The following is a 21,344-nucleotide window of genomic DNA, read 5'->3' as shown; positions in this document are numbered from 1 at the left end:
GACAAACAAAAAAGATAGCTGTGCAGAAAGGAAGGAACAAGAGGATTTGTGCTTTGAAAAAAGCAGTTGGTTTGCACAGCGGCGTACACACAGCAATGCAGCTATCAGGGAGCCTTCTAGGGCAGCCCAATGAGCTACAGCGCTGAGGGGAAAAAAAAAAAAAAATAACTTCCACTGTCCCTGCACACCGAGGGTGGTGTTGGACAGTGCAAATCGCTGCAGCACAAGCGGTTTTGTGGTTAATGGACCCTGCCTAACGCTATCCCTGCTTCTGACGAAGCGGCAGCAACCTCTCCCTAAGCTCAGATCAGCAGCAGTAAGATGGCGGTCGGCGGGAACGCCTCTTTATAGCCCCTGTGACGTCGCAGACAGCAAGCCAATCACTGCAATGCCCTTCTCTAAGATGGTGGGGACCAGGACCTATGTCATCACGCTGCCCACACTCTGCGTTTACCTTCATTGGCTGAGAAATGGCGCTTTTCGCGTCATTGAAACGCGACTTTGGCGCGAAAGTCGCGTACCGCATGGCCGACCCCGCACAGGGGTCGGATCGGGTTTCATGAAACCCCGACTTAGCCAAAAGTCGGCGACTTTTGAAAATGTTCGACCCGTTTCGCTCAACCCTAGTGCAGAGCACTGTGGGACACAGCAAGAAGGCAATATGAACAGTGCAGAGCACTGTGGGACACAGCAAGAAGGCAATATGAACAGTGCAGAGCACTGTGGGACACAGCAAGAAGGCAATATGAACAGTGCAGAGCACTGTGGGACACAGCAAGAAGGCAATATGAACAGTGCAGAGCACTGTGGGACACAGCAAGAAGGCAATATGAACAGTGCAGAGCACTGTGGGGCACAGCAAGAAGGCAATATGAACAGTGCAGAGCACTGTGGGGCACAGCAAGAAGGCAATATGAACAGTGCAGAGCACTGTGGGGCACAGCAAGAAGGCAATATGAACAGTGCAGAGCACTGTATGGGGCACAGCAAGTAGGCAATATGAACAGTGCAGAGCACTGTGGGGCACAGCAAGAAGGCAATATGAACAGTGCAGAGCACTGTGGGGCACAGCAAGAAGGCAATATGAACAGTGCAGAGCACTGTATGGGGCACAGCAAGAAGGCAATATGAACAGTGCAGAGCACTGTATGGGGCAATAAATATTCAAAAAAACACTTAACCTACTGATGTCTCAATTAATTTTACTTTTATTGGTATCTATTTTTATTTTTGAAATTCACCGGTAGTTGCTGCATTTCCACCCTAGGCTTATACTCGAGTCAATAAGTTTTCCCAGTTTTTTGTGGCAAAATTAGGGGGGTCGGCTTATACTCGGGTCGGCTTATACTCGAGTATATACGGTAATCCAACAAAACCAATTCAGGCTTACTCCAGCCTAGCTCCTCACTCAGAACATGTGGCAAACAAAAAAACTCCATTACATAGACTATAACCACACCCGCAGGTGAGGTACCTATCAAATGGGCTGATCACGTGATCATGACATCACTGCAGGTCCTCACCTTAGGGAAAAACCAGGCCAAATCTTTTCCTGCTGGGAAAAATATATCTTCTGTCCAGCGCTACACCTTTTACTGCACCACAGTGGACGAAGCACAGACATTATCTAAGGTTCCATGAGCTCGTGAAAAATACAAAATTGCACATGCAGAAACGGCAGGGAAAGTTAATTGTTCAATCATTGTTTACTTAACACTTTGGTAGGGCTTTCAGTTGTTAGGGCTTTCAGTTGTTAGGGCACTGTTTATTTTCTCCACATTGTTATGGCATTGAATTTCTAAAGCTTTGTTCACTTTCACACATTGGTAGGGCACTATTTATTATATTTTTCACAATGGTAGGGCATACAGTTGGTAGGGCATTGTTTACTTTTACAAATATCATACATTTTTATTAAACCATACTAACATTCATGCTCATTTGAAGATTCTAAGACTTTATGGTTTAAACTTAACTCACAAAAATAAATGAGTTTCACATCCTGCTGTACCTGCAATTTTTTTCACCACAAATTCTGCAAAAATAAAATCAGCATATTTGCTACTTTTTTCCGTTTGCTCTTTGCTTTCAATGAGTGGAAAAATGCAACAAATTTGCCTCAAAAGTACTGAAAAAATTTAAATACTGCAGTATTCAAAACATAGCAGTTTTCCTATTCAATCAGGTAAAAAAACAAAAGTGTGCATGAGATTTCTGAATTCTCATAGCTTTTGCTGGTACTGTAAAAAGCAGCTTCCAATTTGCATAAAAAACGCAGCAAAAATACAACGTGTAAACATAGCTTAAAGTGGTAGTGTGATGGAGTAAGTTGCCTCAAATGAATTAAGAGGTGCATGCTTCTTAGTAAATGTGCCAAATCCTTGTTTGCATATTAAAGCAACCATAGCTATGAGCTGATGTACATTTGGGCTATAATATGCTTCCATTTTGGGCATAAATGATATCGAAGGTGTTGAGCCACAATAGGTACAATCCTCTCTTTCTAAACTCTGATCACTTTTATTTTCACTTTTCCAAATTGACTAGAAAAATGGGGAAAAAAAACAGCAAAAAGTTGAACCCTTTCTTAACCCATTATCTACCAATGTCCTTTTTGGGGACGCCTAATCTTTAGCTTCTAGCAACTAAGATTTTATAATTTTTTATAATTAGGTCCAATTTTTTGTGTTGTGTTTGCACAATGAATGTTTTCAAAATAGGAAATCATGTCATTGTCATTTTTAAATGAATATTGGGATGCCCTTTTCTGAAAAATCCGTACTTGTAAAAATTTTAATTTGGCAAGTAATGGTTTATGACACACAAGTGGCCTACATACTTCGATAAGTCAACTTGTCCTCCCCCCATATTTCCCGCTGCAATTTAAAATAATGACAGAAGTAAGAACTTTGCAAACAAGGTACTCAATAACTTTCCCTCTACTGTAATAGATAACTCATTACCAATCCCGGCACTTATCCATTTCACAATGTGAAATTCTACTAAATATTATTGTAAATAAGCATGTCATGAATATTTTCTAGATGTTATCGTATTAGTTTCAGAGGTTTACAAGTGTATATTACCATTACAGAACAGTAAGCTCAAGATAAGTGATTAATAATATACACATTGCCCTAGTAGAAAAATGTTAATGGATTATAGCGCAAGGCAGAGTACAATTACTAGAACAAAGAGCCATGTCAGTCATTGTCTCATTTCTCCTTCATTTGCATTGTTTTCAACCTGAACAATTCTGTTGTTCACTTCTACAGCAAAATTAGCTTCACTGCTTCATTAATTTACTCTGTAGTAAATCATAGCATGAGTGAATAATACCCTATTTTACTATTTTTAAGCTATAGCTGTGTTTTTTTCTAATTTAGTTTTCTAGGAAAATATAGATAACAGCTAAAACTGAATAATAAATACCTCATGGCTTCAAAAGCCCAGGCGTGCAAATGCACATTTTTTAATCCAGCTGTCCAAATGCTCAATCGGTCACTAGTAATCTTTCCTGTCTAGCCTTAGGGTACCGTCACACAGTGGCACTCTGATCACTAGGACGGCACGATCCGTGACGTTCCAGCAATATCGTTACGATCTCGCTGTGTCTGATGCGCTACTGCGATCAGGGACCCCGCTGAGAATCGTATGTCGTAGCAGATCATTTGAAACTTTATTTCGTCGCTTGATCTTCCGCTGACATCGCTGAATCTGCGTGTGTGACGCCGATTCAGCGATGTCTTCACTGGTAACCAGGGTAAACATCGGGTTACTAAGCGCAGGGCCGCGCTTAGTAACCCGATATTTACCCTGGTTACCAGTGTAAATGTAAAAAAAAACACTACATACTTACATTCCAGGTGTCTGGTCATGTCCCTCGCCTTCAGCTTCCCCCACTGACTGGTGAGCGCCGGCAAGCCGTAAAGTACAATGGTGAAGTCACCGCTGTGCTTTACGGCTGTCCGGCACTTACTGTCAGTGCAGAGAAGCACAGCGCCGAGGGACGCGACAGGAATGTAAGTATGTAGTGTTTGGTTTTTTTACGTTTACGCTGGTAACCAGGGTAAACATCGGGTTACTAAGCGCGGCCCTGCGCTTAGTAACCCGATGTTTACCCTGGTTACCAGGGGACTTTGGGATCGTTGGTCGCTGGAGAGCTGTCTGTGTGACAGCTCTCCAGCGACCAAAGAGCGACACTGCAGCGATCGACATCGTTGTGGTATCGCTGCAGCGTCGTTTTAGTGTGACGGTACCCTTAATATTCTTGCTTGGCTCAGCTGAGGGTGCAAGTGTTTTGAATTGTGAGAGGTGTGTAAGCAACAGGTCAGCTTATCTCAACTGGGAAGAAAAGTATCAGGTATTGTAGCCTTCAGATGACTTTGGGGGATATTTGCGAAGCTCCAATACTCAATAATGGTTGTTCCAATGCTCAATAAATGATAGTTCCAATACTCAATAATGGTTGTTCCAATACTCAATAAATAGTTGTTCCAATACTCAATAATGGTTGTTCCAATGCTCAATAAATGATAGTTCCATTTTGCATACATCTGGCCACATTCCGACTAGCTGTGGCCGGCCTCGATCTATACAGTTGCATTGATCGAGGCTGCGACCGTCTAATGTGATCATGAACCGTGACCCTATGGATACCTTTGGTCATCCACCTGCCGCTCCCGCCGCTTGCACCAGAGAATGCTCACAAAAAATGACTGCAAACTTGTACCAAAGGCCAGACAACCCTGTTAAAGATTACACATGATTATTTGATCTCCACAACCAGACACCCATTGATCAGTTTACTGACAAATCCTAGGTGACAACTCACATCAAAACTGTAATTTTGCAACATTAATTCTCAGTTTATCACAGACTTGTACTGTAAGGCTGAACAACCCCTTTAAAAGAAAATAGCAGGAAATTACTAATTATCCTACAGTGATTTGAATGAAAATATCAGTCATTTCATCCTACCAGTTGAAATTAAATCTCAATGCATGAATGATCCACCAGATTGAGAGACAGTTTGTTAGAACCGATGCTTGCAGCCTTTATTTACATGGGGAGATCATCTATGGGACTGATCTATGATCACTAAGAGGTTTTATAATAGGGTTCCTAAAACAGATAAATGTAATTAGTTTTGTAGTGATATTGAAGAAGATGAAATATCAACATTTACCTACTGTAGGTAGATGATAGTCCTGCTAAATAGTTCAGCTAAAGTGTTTCAGATGATCTAATAAGGCTGCAATCCAGCTACTTCCTGTGTATAGAGAAATATATATATATATATATATATATATATATACATATATCATAGAAGATATATAGATAGATAGAAAAACATAGAGAGCATTTTATTGTTTTATTGTTGGAGGTGTGACTGTGTTAGGGCTAGCGGAACGCACCAAATAATAAGACAGATAGAGTATGGTGCGTTCGCAGCCCGGGGTCCACCGTGCAGAGATGGAACCTGCTGCCCAGTAATGACGGACTATATGGCGGTACTCATAAGTATACACACGTGGGTTAATCTTCACCCAGCGTGAAGGAAGCGATCCTGTTGCGTCACAGGACCGCGGTACCGCACATAGAGCGCGAGCAAGTAGTCAGCGAACTCAACCCCAACTAGGATTGAAGTCCGATTAGACCCTTGCTGGCACAACACCGCAACTGGGTGTGTAAGGAAACCAAATAACAATATTAAGGCACAAGAGTGCATGCGGTGCCGCACTGACGAATGCCACTAACCACCCAGGCTTGGGTAAAGGTACCTTCACACATAACGATATTGTTAACTATATCGTTGCTTTTTGTGACGTAGCAACGATATCGTTAATAAAATCGTTATGTGTGACAGCGACCAACGATCAGGCCCCAGCTGGGAGATCGTTGGTCGCTGAAGAAAGTCCAGAACTTTATTTCGTCGCTGGATCTCCCGTGGACATCGCTGGATCGGCGTGTGTGACACTGATCCAGCGATGTCTTCACTGGTAACCAGGGTAAACATCGGGTAACTAAGCGCAGGGCCGTGCTTAGTAACCCGATGTTTACCCTGGTTACCATCCTAAAAGTAAAAAAAACAAACAGTACATACTTACCTAACGCTGTCTGTCCTCCAGCGCTGTGCTCTGCACTCCTCTGCACTGGCTGTGAGCGTCGGTCAGCCGGAAAGCAGAGCGGTGACGTCACCGCTCTGCTTTCCGGCCGCTGTGCTCACACAGACAGTACAGGAGGAGTGCAGAGCACAGCGCTGGAGGACAGACAGCGTTAGGTAAGTATGTACTGTTTGTTTTTTTTACTTTTAGGATGGTAACCAGGGTAAACATTGGGTTACTAAGCGCGGCCCTGCGCTTAGTTACCCGATGTTTACCCTGGTTACCGGCATCGTTGGTCGCTGGAGAGCGGTCTGTGTGACAGCTCTCCAGCGACCAAACAGCGACGCTGCAGCGATCCGGATCGTTGTCGGTATCGCTGCAGCGTCGCTTAATGTGAAGGGGCCTTAAGGAAAGCACAGAGGAAGTGCACGGCGCCGTACTGGCGGTCACAGCAACTGGACGCTGTAATGTGTGATTAGTGCTGTAGGATAAGTCGGGCGCTAGATAGCAACCATACACCTTCCGCGAACAGACATTCAATAGGGTAGGGGTATCCAAGGACGACTTGCACTCACAACATACACACATTAACAATTGTACACTAGCGCATGGCCGTGCGGTCATGCGCAGTTTATATAGTTGCAGCACAGGAAGTGGACACAGAAACTTTGCCCTTCAAAGACCTGCCAAGAGGACCAATGGAATGTGCTGCAGAGCCTGAGCACATGACCCTCGATCTCCAACGGGAGATCTTGCCCTGGGCATGCTCAGTGTGTGCAGACAAGGACTTAGTCCCAGAGAAGTCCGCTCGCTGCTGACCAGCACTGGCTTTAATGGCAGAAGCTGAAGAAGCAGCAGTAACTCTCTATACAGAGTGAGACTGAGCAAGACGCTGGGACCGACGTCCCTGCTGAGCAGACTCCACTGCGGCTGGATAAGAATGGGAGACCGCAGCGGAGATGGCTCGAGATTTCCCCTGTGCAGAAGCAGGAACTCGAGACCTCACAGACTGCCTCTAGACTGACTCTGCACTCTTCCCATTGAGCAATTTTCAAAATAATCATAAAAATTAACCTTTCTTTTGAATATTTAAAAACATATATGTGCACTTCACCAAACCATCACCAATAGATGCAAGCATACTACAGGAAAGGCCGGAACAGTGCCAAGCCCTATGCTTTCTAAGTGCCCCCTACCTGCCTGCGGAGGTTGGCACCCTATTTACCTACGCCGTGGCGCCCCCGCTCCTCCCTGCTGAGCAGACTCCACTGCGGCTGGATAAGAATGGGAGACCGCAGCAGAGATGGCTCGAGATTCCCCCTGTGCAGAAGCGGGAACTCGAGACCTAACATTACCCCCCCTCCTAGGGCCCCCCCCTCCTTGGGCCTCGCTACGCTTGAAGGCAGCAATGAGCTGTGGGGCCCGAATGTTTTCTTCCAATCCACCAGATAGAACTTTTTGCCGCGCACCCCAAAATAGCGTTCACCTCGTAATCGTCCGTAGACGAACCCGATGTCCCGGCAGATGACTCGGAAAACCGGGACATGTATACGGGTTTCAAGAGGGACACATGAAAGGTGTCGGTGATACCCAAGCGTGGAGGAAGGGCCAGACGGTAGATCACAGGATTAACCCGTTCGAGAACCTTGAAGGGACCCAAGTAGCGAGGAGCAAACTTAGTGGACTCAACTCGCAGCCTGATGTTACGGGCGGAGAGCCACACCAAGTCGCCAGGAGCAAAGGTCGGAGCGGGGCGCCGATGAACATCGGCGGAGGACCTCATTCTCTCCTTGGAGGCCCGAATGGCATCCTGCGTGCGGTCCCAAATGTCCCGTGCCTCCACAGCCCAGTCTGCCACCCTGGAGTCAGCAGAAGACACAGGCATGGGCACAGGAACACGCGGATGCTGGCCGTAATTTAGGAGGAATGGATTCTGACCGGTGGAGTCGGCTACGGCATTGTTAAGTGCAAACTCTGCCCATGGTAACAAGGATGCCCAGTCATCCTGCCTGGCAGAAACAAAATGTCGTAAATATGTGACCAAGGTCTGGTTGGCCCTCTCTACCAACCCATTCGTCTCGGGATGATATGCCGAAGATAGATTCAACTCAATACTGAGCAGACGACAAAGCTCTCTCCAGAATCGAGACGCAAACTGGGGACCCCGGTCACTAACAATTTTGTCTGGCATACCGTGTAGGCGAAAGATATGCTTGACGAACAAGACAGCCAACACCCGTGCAGAAGGTAGCCGTGGAAGAGGCACCAAGTGCACCATTTTGGAAAAATGGTCGGTGATCACCCAGATAATGGTGCAGCTACGAGACTTGGGTAAGCCCACCACAAAGTCCATCCCGACCATCTCCCAGGGCCTGTCCGCCACCGGCAGAGGATAAAGCAAACCAGCTGGCCGTTGCCGAGAAGTCTTGTTCTTGGCGCAAGAGACACACGCCCGAACATACTCTGCGACATCACGAGCCATATGTGGCCACCAGTATGTCCTCGCCAGTAACTCAGATGTCCTTTTGGTACCAAAATGTCCACCCACCCTGGACGAGTGTGCCCAAGAGAGAACCTCCGGTCGCAAACTGGATGGAACAAAAGTCTTGCCCGGGGGCACAGACTCTAGCGAAACCGGGGCCACAGTTCTCAAGCTCTCGGTGGGGACAATAAGCCGAGGCTCCTCCTCCTCCGCAGATGACACAACGGAGCGAGAGAGAGCGTCGGCCTGAATGTTCTTCTCACCAGAAAGAAAATGGAGTGTGAAATGAAACCGGGAGAAGAATAAGGACCATCTGGCCTGGCGAGAATTCAACCGCTGGGCTGTCTGCAGGTACACCAAATTTTTATGGTCTGTGAAGACTTGGAAGGGAAAACGTGCTCCCTCCAAGAGATGTCTCCACTCCGAGAAAGCCAACTTCATAGCTAGCAACTCCCTGTCCCTGATGGAATAATTCCTCTCTGCTGGTGAGAAGGTCTTGGAGAAAAAGAAGCAAGGATGCTTCCGACCTTGAGCATCCTTTTGGAAGAGGACTGCTCCAGCACCAACAGAAGAGGCATCCACCTCCATGATAAATGGCTTATCAACATCGGGGCGATGTAGGATGGGAGCGCTAGCGAAGTGTGACTTTATAGAGTTAAAGGCCTTGGAGACCTCCTCAGACCACAATTTGGGATTCGCCCCCTTCTTGGTGAGGGCAACCAAGGGAGCTACCAAAGTTGAGAAGTGCGGAATGAACTGGCGATAATAATTAATGAACCCCATAAAGCGCTGCACCGCTTTAAGAGAATGGGGTTCCTGCCAGTCCATCACAGCCTGTAGTTTGGCAGGATCCATAGCCAATCCCTGGGCAGAGATGATGTAGCCTAGGAAAGGTAAGGACTCCTGCTCAAACATACACTTCTCCAACTTGGCATAGAGGGAGTTTGCCCGTAGGAGGTCGAAGACTTTGCAAACATCTATCCGGTGGGAGTCAATATCTGGAGAGTAGATGAGAATATCATCCAGATAGACTACGACCGAGGTGGAAAGCATATCCCGGAAGATATCGTTCACAAAGTCTTGGAAAACGGCTGGGGCATTACAGAGCCCGAAGGGCATCACCAGATATTCATAGTGCCCATCCCTGGTGTTAAAAGCCGTCTTCCATTCGTCCCCCTCACGGATGCGAATCAGGTTGTAAGCACCCTGCAGATCTAGTTTAGTAAATACCCTTGCTCCCCGAAGCCTATCGAAGAGCTCAGATATCAAGGGCAAAGGATACTTATTTTTAACGGTGATGGCGTTATGACCCCTGTAGTCTATGCATGGACGTAGTTCCCCATTCTTCTTCTGCACGAAGAAGAACCCTGCCCCAGCAGGTGACACTGACTTCCTAATGAATCCTCTTGCCAGATTTTCCTGGATGTACTGTGACATGGCCTCCGTCTCCGGGAGAGATAGCGGATAGACTCGACCCCGGGGAGGCTCAGCACCAGGCAAGAGATCAATAATAGGACAGTCATAGGGGCAATGGGGCGGAAGGATCTCCGCTGCCTTTTTGGAGAACACGTCTGCATAAGACCAATACTGCTTGGGGAGAGAGGAAAGATCTGCGGGTACCTCTGTAGTAGCAACCTGAACGCACTCCCTCTGACACCTACCCCCACAAGATTCGCCCCATCCCAGGATTCTGCCAGAGGACCACTCGATATGAGGAGAGTGGTACCGTAGCCAAGGTATTCCCAACAGGACCTCATCAATTCCCTCAGGAATGACGAGCAGAGATATAATCTTCTGATGAGATGGCGACATGGACAGAGTAAAAGGGATGGTCTGGTGTGTTATCTGTGAGGGCAGTGTCGACCCATTCACCACTCGTACCGTTACTGGTTGAGCTAGCATAACCAGGGGTATTGCGTGACGTTGGGCGAAGGCAGAAGACATAAAATTGCCCTCCGCCCCAGAATCCACGCAGAGCTCTACCGAGTGGGAGAATGAGCCTATAGTAATTGTCCCCTTAAAGGACAATTTAGAGGCAAACGTCGCCGTGTCTAGTGTACCTCCACCTACTACCACTAGACGCTGACGTTTCCTCGACCGCTGAGAACATCTGGTGGCTAGATGTCCTGACTGCTGGCAAACATGACAGACCTTGAGTGCACAAGCGGTCCGGGACTTAGATCCCGCTTGTGACACTTCCCTGGCCTCATGTGACTCAGGAACCAGGACCGGAGATTCCAGAGGTTTGGCGAAGGTAGGAGCCAGCCGAAACCTCTGCCTACACTGGGCTCGCTCTAACCTCCGCTCGTTAAAACGGAGGTCAATTCGAGTGGAGACAATTATTAACTCCTCCAGTGTGGCAGGAATCTCCCTAGTGGCCAGAGCGTCCTTAACGTGGTCAGCCAGGCCCCTCCAAAATATGGGGATAAGAGCTTTATCCGACCAATCCAGCTCAGAAGCTAAAGTGCGGAATTGGACGGCAAAATGACTGACCAAGGACTCACCCTGCGTTAATGCCAGCAGTTGGAGCGCAGTATCATGGGTGACTTGAGGTCCTAAAAAGACCTGTTTCAGAGTGCTCAGAAACAGCGGAGCACTCTGCACCACATGATCGCCACGCTCCCACAGCGGCGTAGCCCATTCCAACGCCCTGTCCGACAATAGAGACACTATAAATCCCACCTTAGCCCGCTCTGTGGGAAAACCTGCAGCCAGGAGCTCGAGGTGAATAGAGCACTGACTCACAAATCCCCTACAAAATTTGCTATCACCAGAAAATTTTTCTGGCAGCGGGAGGCGAGAAAATGTCGGAGCAGGGGTGGCAATGGACAGGGTTGCTGCAGCCACACTAGCAGCCTGTACAGCAACTGCGGTAACATCCACAGCTGAGGTTGCGCTCTCAAGAGCCGCCAACCTACCCTCCAGCTGCTGGATATACCGCAAGGATTGCTGTTTGTCCGTCATTACTAGCCAGACTCTGGCGCTAGTGTAATGTTAGGGCTAGCGGAACGCACCAAATAATAAGACAGATAGAGTATGGTGCGTTCGCAGCCCGGGGTCCACCGTACAGAGATGGAACCTGCTGCCAAGTAATGACGGACTATATGGCGGTACTCATAAGTATACACACGTGGGTTAAACTTCACCAAGCGTGAAGGAAGCGATCCTGTTGCGTCACAGGACCGCGGTACCGCACATAGAGCGCGAGCAAGTAGTCAGCGAACTCAACCCCAACTAGGATTGAAGTCCGATTAGACCCTTGCTGGCACAACACCGCAACTGGGTGTGTAAGGAAACTCAATAACAATATTAAGGCACAAGAGTGCATGCGGTGCCGCACTGACGAACGCCACTAACCACCCAGGCTTGGGTAAGGAAAGCACAGAGCAAGTGCACGGCGCCATACTGGCGGTCACAGCAACTGGACGCTGTAATGTGTGATTAGTGCTGTAGGATAAGTCGGGCGCTAGATAGCAACCATACACCTTCCGCGAACAGACATTCAATAGGGTAGGGGTATCCAAGGACGACTTGCACTCACAACATACACACATTAACAATTGTACACTAGCGCATGGCCGTGCGGTCATGCGCAGTTTATATAGTTGCAGCACAGGAAGTGGCCACAGAAACTTTGCCCTTCCAAGACCTGCCAAGAGGACCAATGGAATGTGCTGCAGAGCCTGAGCACATGACCCTCGATCTCCAACGGGAGATCTTGCCCTGGGCATGCTCAGTGTGTGCAGACAAGGACTTAGTCCCAGAGAAGTCCGCTCGCTGCTGACCAGCACTGGCTTTAATGGCAGAAGCTGAAGAAGCAGCAGTAACTCTCTGTACAGAGTGAGACTGAGCAAGACGCTGGGACCGACGTCCCTGCTGAGCAGACTCCACTGCGGCTGGATAAGAATGGGAGACCGCAGCGGAGATGGCTCGAGATTTCCCCTGTGCAGAAGCGGGAACTCGAGACCTCACAGACTGCCTCTAGACTGACTCTGCACTCCTCCCATTGAGCAATTTTCAAAATAATCATAAAAATTAACCTTTCTTTTGAATATTTAAAAACATATATGTGCACTTCACCAAACCATCACCAATAGATGCAAGCATACTACAGGAAAGGCCGGAACAGTGCCAAGCCCTATGCTTTCTAAGTGCCCCCTACCTGCCTGCGGAGGTTGGCACCCTATTTACCTACGCCGTGGCGCCCCCGCTCCTCCTCGGCTATCCCTGCTATCCCTATAATACCCTAACAGGACAGGAAAAGAAATTCTCACATATACAATGTGTGGATGTAGATAGCTTGGAAGGATATGGATATGTCAGTATAAATATCTAGCTAGAACTAGGGTTCTCAACTGACTTGGTAATCTGTGTCCCTGTGCTCCTTATATAACCAGAAAAAAAAAACGGCAGATAGGGATGCTTAATCAAAGATAGACCTAAACTCATATGTGATTTTGATCTGTTTACACATATGATAGCGTCTCAAGATGCTGTTGTACTAGTATGGCAATGTATCTGCTGTAAAGTCAAACATATCCCATGCCACCTTCTAATATTTCAGTGTCACACTACAGCATTAAACTTATAATAAATGCCTAAACAGCCAGCCATTATCCCATTAATTAATGACATAGTTATTTTTTTGACCCTAGTGATCAAATAAATGTAAGGTTATACACATGGGAAGAGGGAATCAATATCACCATTACACACTGAACGGGAAACCACTGGGTAAATCTGACAGGGAGAAGGACTTGGGGATCCTAGTTAATGATAAACTTACCTGGAGCAGCCAGTGCCAGGCAGCAGCTGCCAAGGCAAACAGGATCATGAGGTGCATTAAAAGAGGTCTGGATACACATGATGAGAGCATTATACTGCCTCTGTACAAATCCCTAGTTAGACCGCACATGGAGTACTGTGTCCAGTTTTGGGCACCGGTGCTCAGGAAGGATATAATGGAACTTGAGAGAGTACAAAGGAGGGCAACAAAATTAATAAAGGGGATGGGAGAACTACAATACCCAGATAGATTAGCGAAATTAGGATTATTTAGTCTAGAAAAAAGACGACTGAGGGGCGATCTAATAACCATGTATAAGTATATAAGGGGACAATACAAATATCTCGCTGAGGATCTGTTTATACCAAGGAAGGTGACGGGCACAAGGGGGCATTCTTTGCGTCTGGAGGAGAGAAGGTTTTTCCACCAACACAGAAGAGGATTCTTTACTGTTAGGGCAGTGAGAATCTGGAATTGCTTGCCTGAGGAGGTGGTGATGGCGAACTCAGTCGAGGGGTTCAAGAGAGGCCTGGATGTCTTCCTGGAGCAGAACAATATTGTATCATACAATTATTAGGTTCTGTAGAAGGACGTAGATCTGGGTATTTATTATGATGGAATATAGGCTGAACTGGATGGACAAATGTCTTTTTTCGGCCTTACTAACTATGTTACTATGTTACTATGTTACTAGTGCAGACCAAAACACTATACCACATTATGTCTTATGCAAAGATCATATCCCTTTAGACTCAACGCGTTTCTCCCCTTCTAATTCAAAGAGGTTCATCAGGAGTACATCCAGATAATAAAGGGTTACTTAGCTTGTGTACAAATTCAGCATGTCAGCAATGTAGATAGCTGCACCACCGGGCCGATCCCCTATCCTTGTAGCGCTTACAGACAAGTGCTAAACCTTGTGCATTATATAGGCTCTAGCTCATCACTGCGCTCATATCAACTGGACACTCAGGACGCCTTCCTCACTTCCGGTGCTTCTAGATCAATGTCCCTATGACGTATTCACCACATGTTAAGGACGCTCTTGCGTCATCATAATTTGCATTGCCGCCCAAAGGGTCGGCGACACTGCGCAGGTGCCAACTCTTCTTCAATCGCGCATGCGCCCACTAATGTGGAGATGTCAACATGCACCAGTCTCATGATGTCCGGACTCGTTGCGCACACCAGTCTCATGATGTCCGGACTCGTTGCGCAATACGCGCAGGCGCCAAGGTCCCAACGTACACGCATGCGCCCTAGCATTAAAATAAGATCAAAAAGGGACATGCTCCTGCGTAGTTATAATACGCGACGCTGCGCAGGCGTCAATAGTTACTCAGCCCCGCACCATCCTTAGACATGGGGAACCGGTCCTCTGTGTTATGATCCGGTGACCTTGGAGCTGCATGAGAACTTTCACTGGAGAAAGTGGCCACTATACTGACCGCAACCCTGAACTTAACACCGCAACTACTTTGCGAAGTTGCGATTGAACTTTAGGAAGGCAAAGTTTGAACAGCTTAGAGATGCCCTTAATCTGGTAGACTGGGACAATATCCTCAGAAATGAGAATACAGATAATAAATGGGAAATGTTTAAGAACATCCTAAATAGGCAGTGTAAGCGGTTTATACCTTGTGGGAATAAAAGGACTAGAAATAGGAAAAACCCAATGTGGCTAAACAAAGAAGTAAGACAGGCAATTAACAGTAAAAAGAAAGCATTTGCACTACTAAAGCAGGATGGCACCATTGAAGCTCTAAAAAACTATAGGGAGAAAAATACTTTATCTAAAAAACTAATTAAAGCTGCCAAAAAGGAAACAGAGAAGCACATTGCTAAGGAGAGTAAAACTAATCCCAAACTGTTCTTCAACTATATCAATAGTAAAAGAATAAAAACTGAAAATGTAGGCCCCTTAAAAAATAGTGAGGAAAGAATGGTTGTAGATGACGAGGAAAAAGCTAACATATTAAACACCTTCTTCTCCACGGTATTCACGGTGGAAAATGAAATGCTAGGTGAAATCCCAAGAAACAATGAAAACCCTATATTAAGGGTCACCAATCTAACCCAAGAAGAGGTGCGAAACCGGCTAAATAAGATTAAAATAGATAAATCTCCGGGTCCGGATGGCATACACCCACGAGTACTAAGAGAACTAAGTAATGTAATAGATAAACCATTATTTCTTATTTTTAGTGACTCTATAGCGACAGGGTCTGTTCCGCAGGACTGGCGCATAGCAAATGTGGTGCCAATATTCAAAAAGGGCTCTAAAAGTGAACCTGGAAATTATAGGCCAGTAAGTCTAACCTCTATTGTTGGTAAAATATTTGAAGGGTTTCTGAGGGATGTTATTCTGGATTATCTCAATGAGAATAACTGTTTAACTCCATATCAGCATGGGTTTATGAGAAATCGCTCCTGTCAAACCAATCTAATCAGTTTTTATGAAGAGGTAAGCTATAGACTGGACCACGGTGAGTCATTGGACGTGGTATATCTCGATTTTTCCAAAGCGTTTGATACCGTGCCGCACAAGAGGTTGGTACACAAAATGAGAATGCTTGGTCTGGGGGAAAATGTGTGTAAATGGGTTAGTAACTGGCTTAGTGATAGAAAGCAGAGGGTGGTTATAAATGGTATAGTCTCTAACTGGGTCGCTGTGACCAGTGGGGTACCGCAGGGGTCAGTATTGGGACCTGTTCTCTTCAACATATTCATTAATGATCTGGTTGAAGGTTTACACAGTAAAATATCGATATTTGCAGATGATACAAAACTATGTAAAGCAGTTAATACAAGAGAAGATAGTATTCTGCTACAGATGGATCTGGATAAGTTGGAAACTTGGGCTGAAAGGTGGCAGATGAGGTTTAACAATGATAAATGTAAGGTTATACACATGGGAAGAGGGAATCAATATCACCATTACACACTGAACGGGAAACCACTGGGTAAATCTGACAGGGAGAAGGACTTGGGGATCCTAGTTAATGATAAACTTACCTGGAGCAGCCAGTGCCAGGCAGCAGCTGCCAAGGCAAACAGGATCATGGGGTGCATTAAAAGAGGTCTGGATACACATGATGAGAGCATTATACTGCCTCTGTACAAATCCCTAGTTAGACCGCACATGGAGTACTGTGTCCAGTTTTGGGCACCGGTGCTCAGGAAGGATATAATGGAACTAGAGAGAGTACAAAGGAGGGCAACAAAATTAATAAAGGGGATGGGAGAACTACAATACCCAGATAGATTAGCGAAATTAGGATTATTTAGTCTAGAAAAAAGACGACTGAGGGGCGATCTAATAACCATGTATAAGTATATAAGGGGACAATACAAATATCTCGCTGAGGATCTGTTTATACCAAGGAAGGTGACGGGCACAAGGGGGCATTCTTTGCGTCTGGAGGAGAGAAGGTTTTTCCACCAACATAGAAGAGGATTCTTTACTGTTAGGGCAGCGAGAATCTGGAATTGCTTGCCTGAGGAGGTGGTGATGGCGAACTCAGTCGAGGGGTTCAAGAGAGGCCTGGATGTCTTCCTGGAGCAGAACAATATTGTATCATACAATTATTAGATTCTGTAGAAGGACGTAGATCTGGGTATTTATTATGATGGAATATAGGCTGAACTGGATGGACAAATGTCTTTTTTCGGCCTTACTACTAACTAGAAGTAGCCGTGGAGTGTACCTAACACACCTAGACACCTCGTCACAGCCGGAGGACTAAATACCCCTAAAGATGGAAATCGGAATACTATCTTGCCTCAGAGAAAATCCCCAAAGGATAGACAGCCCCCCATAAATATTGGCGGTGAGTCGGAGAGGAAACAACATACACAGGCAGAAAAAATAGGATTTAGCACAGGAGGCCACTCTAGCTAGATAGGATAGAATAGGACAGAGTTCTGTGCGGTCAGTATTAAAACGCTTCAAAAAATCCACAGCAGAATATACAAAAAACTTCCTACATCTAACTAAAGATGTAGGAGCGTATATCTGCAACTCCAGTGAAACCAACCAGACTGAGAAAACACAGACACAGTCTAATCTGGACAAAAGAAAAACAAACGAACAGTACTGAAAATAAGCACACTGCATGTGTGCCACAGGAAAAGAAACAGAGAAACAGACACTTATCTTTGCTGAACTGGCAGATAAGCAGGAGAGGCCAGGCAGAGATCCAACACTTCCAAAGAAACATTGACAACTGGCAAGGGCTAAAGGATCCTGCACACCTAAATATCCCAGTCAGAATTGTAATTATCCGATACACCTGGCCAGGACTGCGAGTCAGAGACAACTGCATTCCCACCAACAACCACTGGAGGGAACCCAAGAGCAGAATTCACAACACCTCTGGTATAATATACACTTCTAGATCAATGTCCCTGTGACGTATTCACCACATGTTAAGGACACTCTGGCGTCATTGTAGTTTGCATTGCCCAAAGGGTCGGTGACACTGCGCAGGCGCCGAATCTTCTTCAATCGCGCATGCACCCCCTAATGTGGTGATATCGACACGCACCAGTCTCCTGATGTCCGGACTCATTGCGCAATGCGCGCAGGTGCCAAGGTCCCAACATACACGCATGTGCCCTAGCATTGAATAAAATCAAAAAGGGAAACGCGCCTGCGTAGTTATAATACGCGACGCTGCGCAGGTGTCAATAGTTACTCAGCCCCGCACCGTCCTTAGACATGGGGAACCGGTCCTCTGGTATAATACACACACGTGTCGAGAAACCACAAACGCACTACAGTGTCACGGCTATCAAATAAAACCAAACGGTATAAGCGCCTGAGCGGCTATGACGAGCAGCAACAATGCATAAACTCAGATCATACAATCAGTACACGTATAGATCAAGGGTTCTAATGCCTCTATGATTGTAATAACAGTACCTCTCTAGTGAGTTTAGAGTCAAAATAACTGATAAATATAACCTATAAAAAGAAATATTAAATGATAAATCACTAAACTTATACTGGGCAAGTACAGCTAAACAAATAAATCACTCCGCTAGTTTTGCAATTTGTTTGTTTAGCTGTACTTGCCCAGTAAATTATGTTGGAAAAATGAGAAGAGAGTTCCGCAGGAGAATAGGTGATCATTTGGGTGACATCAAACATGCGAGAGACACCCCAATTTCTCGACATGTACATCAAGATGATTTGAAATCCTTTTCATTTTGTGCTGTGCAGGTGGTGACCCCCTCCATTCGAGGAGGTGATTGGGACCGTAGGATTCTGCAAAAAGAACTCAAATGGATCCATAGATTGGATACGGTATCCCCGGTGGGGTTGAATGAACAAATGAACTTTGGCTGTTACCTATGACTAGGTACATATATAGGTCGAGAGATAAGTGGTGATGGAAAACCTGTCGTATCGACCCTAATGGGTCAGATGTGTGTATTATCGGTCCATATTGTGGACAAATAACTTGTTGATACCTGTCATATTGTGATGGTTACGAAGTTTTATATATAACCTCTGGCACTCAAAAGAAGAAAACAACTTGGTTTTGAATTTCAAGGATTTATTCACCACCGGTCATATTTTAAATCAGACCATCTCCAACGTTTCGGCTTTTTAGCCTTTTTCAAGGAAGTCTAAGATAAACAATAAATAATAAATGATAATTTCATCAGATAATATCACATATACTGTACTTTGTACCCTATCAAAGTACCAAAAAGTACCCGGTGGTAGTGAAAGATCCTAGCGTGAAGATCACCAAAGTCTTAGTGAATCATATATCAGGAATGTGAAAAGGAAAAAGAATAAATCCAAAGCTATATAGTACCAAGAAAAGGCCTAAGGAAATCAAAGTGAAGAACAGCTGATAACGCCACGCCGCCCTTAATGGCTAAGGGAGATAAGTGAAAACAGTGTGTCTCAAATGCTCATAGAAAAACAAGTACCTGTATCCAACCTACATCAGTAGAAAACTAAAGGGGAATCTGCCACTCCTGTTATAAAAGACATGAGGAATCCCTCTGATGAAAACCGATATGCATAAGATGATAAATGAGTAGCCTGGAGACCAAATACCTTAGTATATGTGTGTCCTCGGGGAGACCGGTGTGTACGCTGACCTGCGGTGGTGGATAATGCCGAAAAGCATGTATAAATGCGGTAAAGACCGTTACATCATATCCGGTCACCGCAATGTACTGTGCTAAGTATGGAAAACGAAAGTGAAAGACGGCACATGCGCAGAGGAAACAAGTATGGTCGCAAAGCAAATAAAGGTAGAAAAAATCTTGAGTGCTGCGAGAATCTCATTTGAAATGGCCACTATGGCCAAATGTGCATAAAGAGGGAGACTATATACAATAATGACCGCTAATGGTACAATTTTAAAGGTGAAATCTTAAAGGTCAAACTAGATGTTAGATATAAACGGAACACTATACAAAGGGCTCTGATCGCATGTATATAGTAGCCCTACCTTAGTTTAAAGATACTGTTTGTTTGTTTATCTTAGACTTCCTTGAAAAAGGCTAAAAAGCCGAAACGTTGGAGATGGTCTGATTTAAAATATGACCGGTGGTGAATAAATCCTTGAAATTCAAAACCAAGTTGTTTTCTTCTTTTGAGTGCCAGAGGTTATATATAAAACTTGATATTGTATTTTTTTTCCTCTGAGCACCACTGGACATTAGATACAGAGTGCGCCTCTCCTGTCTATACTTTATATTGTGATGGTTGTCATTTTTCTCTAAGAGTGCATTATGAATTAATCTGTACGTTTTGATGGGCCTCAGATAAATATCGGATGGAGATGAGTGGAATAGGCTATCCACTATGATATGCTAATTAGTCTTTATCTATTGACCCATAGGAAGTTACAGATTTTCATTGGTAAAATTTTAAATATATGGCGCACATATAAGTTTAGTGATTTATCATTTAGTATTTCTTTTTATAGGTTATATTTATCAGTTATTTTGACTCTAAACTCACTAGAGAGGTACTGTTATTACAATCATAGAGGCATTAGAACCCTTGATCTATACGTGTACTGATTGTATGATCTGAGTTTATGCATTTTTGCTGCTCGTCATAGCCGCTCAGGAGCTTATACCGTTTGGTTTTATTTGATAGCCGTGACACTATAGCGCGTTTGTGGTTTCTCGACACGTGTGCGTATTATACCAGAGGACCTGTTCCCCATGTCTAAGGACGGTGCGGGGCTTAGTAACTGTTGACGCCTGTGCAGCATCGCGTATTATAACTACGCAGGTGCATTTCCCTTTTTGATTTTATTCAATGCTAGGGCGCATGCGTGTATGTTGGGACCTTTGCACCTGCGCGCATTGCGCAATGAGTCCGGACATCAGGAGACTGGTGCGTGTTGATATCTCCACATTAGGGGGTGCATGCACGATTGAGGAAGATTCGGCGCCTGCGCAGTGTCGCCGACCCTTTGGACATTGCAAACTATAATGACACCAGAGCGTCCTTAACATGTGGTGAATACGTCACAGGGACATTGATCTAGAAGTGTATATTATACCAGAGGACTGGTTTCCCATGTCTAAGGACGATGCGGGGCTGAGTAACAATCGACTCCTGCGCAGCATCGCGTATTATAACTACGCAGGAGCATGTCCTTTTTTTATCTTATTTTAACTCTAGGGCACGTGTGTACGTTGGGACCTTGGCGCCTGAGCGTATTGAGCAATGAGTCCGGACATCAGGAGACTGGTGCGTGTTGACATCTCCACATTAGTGGGCGCATGCGCGATTGAGGAAGAGTTGGCGCCTGCGCAGTGTCGCCAACCCTTTGGGCGGCAATGCAAATTATGATGACGCAAGAGCGTCCTTAACATGTGGTGAATACGTCATAGGGACATTGATCTAGAAGCGCCGGAAGTGAGGAAGGCATCCTGAGTGTCCAGGTGATATGAGCACAGTGATGAGCTAGAGCCCATATAATGC

The sequence above is a fragment of the Ranitomeya imitator genome, chromosome 1, assembly GCF_032444005.1.
Source record: "Ranitomeya imitator isolate aRanImi1 chromosome 1, aRanImi1.pri, whole genome shotgun sequence".
Taxonomy (NCBI): Eukaryota; Metazoa; Chordata; class Amphibia; order Anura; family Dendrobatidae; genus Ranitomeya; species Ranitomeya imitator.
This window is presented reverse-complemented; position numbering follows the sequence as displayed.